The following is a 6,000-nucleotide window of genomic DNA, read 5'->3' as shown; positions in this document are numbered from 1 at the left end:
GCCCAAAATGAAGCCTGGCCCTAAATGTCATTTGCTTTTGGGTGACATTGAGAGAACTGTTACGGTGAGAAGCACAATTCGACCTCAGGTACGTTCCCGAGGTCCTCCCGATCTGTGCAAGCCTAACCTTGACCGTGTGGCATTCACCCTTAACAGGTAAAAGGTGTTTACATCAAACAGTTTGCATTGACTTCTCTCCCCATAGGAATACATAGCCTGCACCCCTAAATTCAACCTGAAGCCTATGTGGGTTATGAATGCCGTATGAACCTGTCTTCGATGACAATCCATCAGGCCACTATGAGGTCTACCTGTGAGAATGAGAATCTACCTGTGTTGATTCTAAGCTTCCTGGAGCAACCGGAAGTGATTAAATTCACCCTAAAAGTGTTTTGATAAACACAACCTGCAATGATGAAAATCACTGCATTCAACCCTGTATAGATCAGTCAATTCTTAACAGAAAGACTTTAAACTCAGGATTCTGTAAGAGCCTACTTCAATCAAGACGTGTTTACTTATAGGTGCATTGCGACTGCATCGGCCCATATAGATGGACCCCAACATTTCTGTCCGATAGCTCATTCAAGGACCCCGTAGCAAGGCATGGAGAAAAGTGGATTTTCCGCAACAATTAGGGTCTTGCTCGGGCACCAAATGACCTATCGAGCCAAAACTTGGGATTCACATAGGCCTAAACATAATGTCATAACTTTTTTATTTATTTATTTTACCTTTATTTAACCAGGTAGGCAAGTTGAGAACAAGTTCTCATTTACAATTGCGACCTGGCCAAGATAAAGCAAAGCAGTTCGACAGATACAACAACACAGAGTTACACATGGAGTAAAACAAACATACAGTCAATAATAAAGTATAAACAAGCCTATATACAATGTGAGCAAATGAGGTGAGAAGGGAGGTAAAGGCAAAAAAGGCCTTGGTGGCAAGGTAAATACAATATAGCAAGTAAAACACTGGAATGGTAGTTTTGCAATGGAAGAATGTGCAAAGTAGAAATAAAAATAATGGGGTGCAAAGGAGCAAAATAAATAAATAAATTAAATACAGTTGGGAAAGAGGTAGTTGATAGGGCTAAATTATATGTGGGCTATGTACAGGTGCAGTAATCTGTGAGCTGCTCTGACAGTTGGTGCTTAAAGCTAGTGAGGGAGATAAGTGTTTCCAGTTTCAGAGATTTTTGTAGTTCGTTCCAGTCATTGGCAGCAGAGAACTGGAAAGAGAGACGGCCAAAGAAAGAATTGGTTTTGGGGGTGACTAGAGAGATATACCTGCTGGAGCGTGTGCTACAGGTGGGAGATGCTATGGTGACCAGCGAGCTGAGATAAGGGGGGACTTTACCTAGCAGGGTCTTGTAGATGACATGGAGCCAGTGGGTTTGGCGACGAGTATGAAGCGAGGGCCAGCCAACGAGAGCGTACAGGTCGCAATGGTGGGTAGTATATGGGGCTTTGGTGACAAAACGGATTGCACTGTGATAGACTACATCCAGTTTGTTGAGTAGGGTATTGGAGGCTATTTTGTAAATTACATCGCCAAAGTCGAGGATTGGTAGGATGGTCAGTTTTACAAGGGTATGTTTGGCAGCATGAGTGAAGGATGCTTTGTTGCGAAATAGGAAGCCAATTCTAGATTTAACTTTGGATTGGAGATGTTTGATATGGGTCTGGAAGGAGAGTTTACAGTCTAACCAGACACCTAAGTATTTGTAGTTGTCCACGTATTCTAAGTCAGAGCCGTCCAGAGTAGTGATGTTGGACAGGCGGGTAGGTGCAGGTAGTGATCGGTTGAAGAGCATGCATTTAGTTTTACTTGTATTTAAGAGCAGTTGGAGGCCACGGAAGGAGAGTTGTATGGCATTGAAGCTTGCCTGGAGGGTTGTTAACACAGTGTCCAAAGAAGGGCCGGAAGTATACAGAATGGTGTCGTCTGCGTAGAGGAGGATCAGAGACTCACCAGCAGCAAGAGCGACCTCATTGATGTATACAGAGAAGAGAGTCGGTCCAAGAATTGAACCCTGTGGCACCCCCATAGAGACTGCCAGAGGTCCGGACAACAGACCCTCAGATTTGACACACTGAACTCTATCAGAGAAGTAGTTGGTGAACCAGGCGAGGCAATCATTTGAGAAACCAAGGCTGTTGAGTCTGCCGATGAGGATGTGGTGATTGACAGAGTCGAAAGCCTTGGCCAGATCAATGAATACGGCTGCACAGTAATGTTTCTTATCGATGGCGGTTAAGATATCGTTTAGGACCTTGAGCGTGGCTGAGGTGCACCCATGACCAGCTCTGAAACCAGATTGCATAGCAGAGAAGGTATGGTGAGATTCAAAATGGTCGGTAATCTGTTTGTTGACTTGGCTTTCGAAGACCTTAGAAAGGCATGGTAGGATAGATATAGGTCTGTAGCAGTTTGGGTCAAGAGTGTCCCCCCCTTTGAAGAGGGGGATGACCGCAGCTGCTTTCCAATCTTTGGGAATCTCAGACGACACGAAAGAGAGGTTGAACAGGCTAGTAATAGGGGTGGCAACAATTTCGGCAGATAATTTTAGAAAGAAAGGGTCCAGATTGTCTAGCCCGGCTGATTTGTAGGGGTCCAGATTTTGCAGCTCTTTCAGAACATCAGCTGAATGGATTTGGGAGAAGGAGAAATGGGGAAGGCTTGGGCGAGTTGCTGTTGGGGGTGCAGTGCTGTTGACAGGGGTAGGAGTAGCCAGGTGGAAAGCATGGCCAGCAGTAGAAAAATGCTTATTGAAATTTTCAATTATGGTGGATTTATCAGTGGTGACAGTGTTTCCTATCTTCAGTGCAGTGGGCAGCTGGGAGGAGGTGTTCTTATTCTCCATGGACTTTACAGTGTCCCAGAACTTTTTTGAGTTAGTGTTGCAAGAAGCAAATTTCTGCTTGAAAAAGCTAGCCTTGGCTTTTCTAACTGCCTGTGTATAATGGTTTCTAGCTTCTCTGAACAGCTGCATATCACGGGGGCTGTTCGATGCTAATGCAGAACGCCATAGGACGTTTTTGTGTTGATTAAGGGCAGTCAGGTCTGGGGAGAACCAAGGGCTATATCTGTTCCTGGTTCTAAATTTCTTGAATGGGGCATGTTTATTTAAGATGGTTAGGAAGGCATTTTAAAAAAATATCCAGGCATCCTCTACTGACGGGATGAGGTCAATATCCTTCCAGGATACCCCGGCCAGGTCGATTAGAAAGGCCTGCTCGCTGAAGTGTTTCAGGGAGCGTTTTACAGTGATGAGAGGAGGTCGTTTGACCGCTGACCCATTACGGATGCAGGCAATGAGGCAGTGATCGCTGAGATCTTGGTTGAAGACAGCAGAGGTGTATTTAGAGGGGAAGTTGGTTAGGATGATATCTATGAGGGTGCCCGTGTTTAAGGCTTTGGGGAGGTACCTGGTAGGTTCATTGATAATTTGTGTGAGATTGAGGGCATCAAGTTTAGATTGTAGGATGGCTGGGGTGTTAAGCATGTTCCAGTTTAGGTCGCCTAGCAGCACGAGCTCTGAAGATAGATGGGGGGCAATCAGTTCACATATGGTGTCCAGAGCACAGCTGGGGGCAGAGGGTGGTCTATAGCAGGCGGCAACGGTGAGAGACTTGTTTTTAGAAAGGTGGATTTTTAAAAGTAGAAGTTCAAATTGTTTGGGTACAGACCTGGATAGTAGGACAGAACTCTGCAGGCTATCTTTGCAGTAGATTGCAACACCGCCCCCTTTGGCAGTTCTATCTTGTCTGAAAATGTTGTAGTTTGGAATTAAAATGTCTGAATTTTTGGTGGTCTTCCTAAGCCAGGATTCAGACACAGCTAGAACATCCGGGTTGGCAGAGTGTGCTAAAGCAGTGAATAGAACAAACTTAGGGAGGAGGCTTCTAATGTTAACATGCATGAAACCAAGGCTATTACGGTTACAGAAGTCGTCAAAAGAGAGCGCCTGGGGAATAGGAGTGGAGCTAGGCACTGCAGGGCCTGGATTCACCTCTACATCGCCAGAGGAACATAGGAGGAGTAGAATAAGGGTGCGACTAAAAGCAATAAGAATTGGTTGTCTAGAACGTCTGGAACAGAGAGTAAAAGGAGGTTTCTGGGGGCGATAAAATAGCATCAAGGTATAATGTACAGACAAAGGTAAGGTAGGATGTGAATACAGTGGAGGTAAACCTAGGTATTGAGTGATGAAGAGAGAGATATTGTCTCTAGAAACATCATTGAAACCAGGAGATGTCATTGCATATGTGGGTGGTGGAACTAATAGGTTGGATAAGGTATAGTGAGCAGGACTAGAGGCTCTACAGTGAAATAAGCCAATAAACACTAACCAGAACAGCAATGGACAAGACATATTGACATTAAGGAGAGGCATGCTTAGTCGAGTGATCAAAAGGGTCCAGTGAGTGGAGAGGTTGGTTTAGGGTCACGGCGATTTAGACAGCTAGCCAAGCCAACCGGTAGCAAGCTAGCATAGGATGGAGTCTGTTGTTAGCCACCTCTTGCGTTCGGTCAGTAGATTAGTGGGGTTCCGTGTGGTAGAGGGGATTAATCCAAATCACACAACAACAACAAAAATAAGAACAATAGATATAGTTATAGAGGCCCGAGAAGAAAACATAATAATTCAAATAAATAAATTGTCCGATTGTCTATTCAGATAGCAGCCGGAAAGACAGCTAACGGTTAGCGGGCCGCAGATGGGCGTTCCGGTAACGTCGCGACAGAGGAGCCAGCCGGATCTCCTTCAGGTAGATAACGTCGGCAGTCCGGTTGTGAAGGCCCGGTGGGGCTCCGCGTAGGCAGTGAAACGGGTCCGGATAGGTGACTGCAGCCCAGGAGTGAATGATGGAACTCAGGCGTGATTGACGGAGCTGGCTAGCACCGGAACAATCGATGTTTGCTCCGGAATCGACGAAAGCCGACTGTCACACGGATAGCAGCTAGCTAGCTGTGAGATCCGGGTATGAATGTCCAGAGAGCAGTTGAAATCCAGGGACATGGAGAGAAAAATTGGTCCGGTATGTTCCGTTCCGAGCCGCGCTGCGCCGTACAAAACTGCCGATAGATTTTCGATAGATTTTCGAGCTAAAGGACAGCCGATGACCACAAACCGTGGTTAGCTTCTGATTAGCTTCTGGGCTAGCTCCTGGCTAGCTTCTGGCTAGTTTCTGGCCAGCCTCCTGGAGTTTCTGGCTAGCTTCCTGAAGGATTGCAGATCTGAGGTAAATAATACTTTTTTATAAATATAAATTGGTGAGGCTGGTTGCAGGAGAGTGTTTAGAAGATGAGTTGATGGAAAATAAAAATAAAATGTATGTGAAAAAAGTTGTAAATATATATATATATATATATATATATATACAGGACACGACAAGACGAGGACAAAAGACGTCTGAACTGCTATGCGATCTTGGATCAACTTGATCCGCAGCTAGAACGTAACTATGTGTTTTACATTTTTATTATGGTTTGAACAGAAGGCGTTGTGAATTTTGGGCCAGCTCTGAAGTATGTGATAGTTGGTTTCTAAACGAGTTGGAAAAAGTGGGTTTGGTGTCAGTTTGTATCAGTTTGGTGTCAGAATGATATCTAATTGACTGATGGACGGTGACTTGCTGATGACTTTTGTCCATTTGCAATATGTTTAAACAGTGAGGTACCATCACCAAAGTGACATTCTGAAATCAACCCTAACGAGCGATGGAGAGGAACCAGAATCACTGCCCAGCCATCTCGAGTTCATCGGGCCAGTCAATTTTGCATTCCTGCAAGGTTTTTGAGCATGACAAATTCGTGATGGTAAATGCCCATTGAAACATATTGCAAATGCACGTGCATTTGCAATATGATTCAACAGTGAAAAAACATCACCAAATGGACATGAAATCAACACAACGAGTGATGGAGAGGAAGCACTATCACTGCCCAGCCATCCCGAGTTCATCAGGCCAGTGATTGGGAGAGCTAGCT

Source organism: Oncorhynchus mykiss, chromosome 5 (genome assembly GCF_013265735.2).
Source record: "Oncorhynchus mykiss isolate Arlee chromosome 5, USDA_OmykA_1.1, whole genome shotgun sequence".
In the NCBI taxonomy this organism is placed as follows: Eukaryota; Metazoa; Chordata; class Actinopteri; order Salmoniformes; family Salmonidae; genus Oncorhynchus; species Oncorhynchus mykiss.
The sequence above is the reverse complement of the archived record's forward strand: the minus strand, read 5'-3'. Positions refer to the sequence as shown.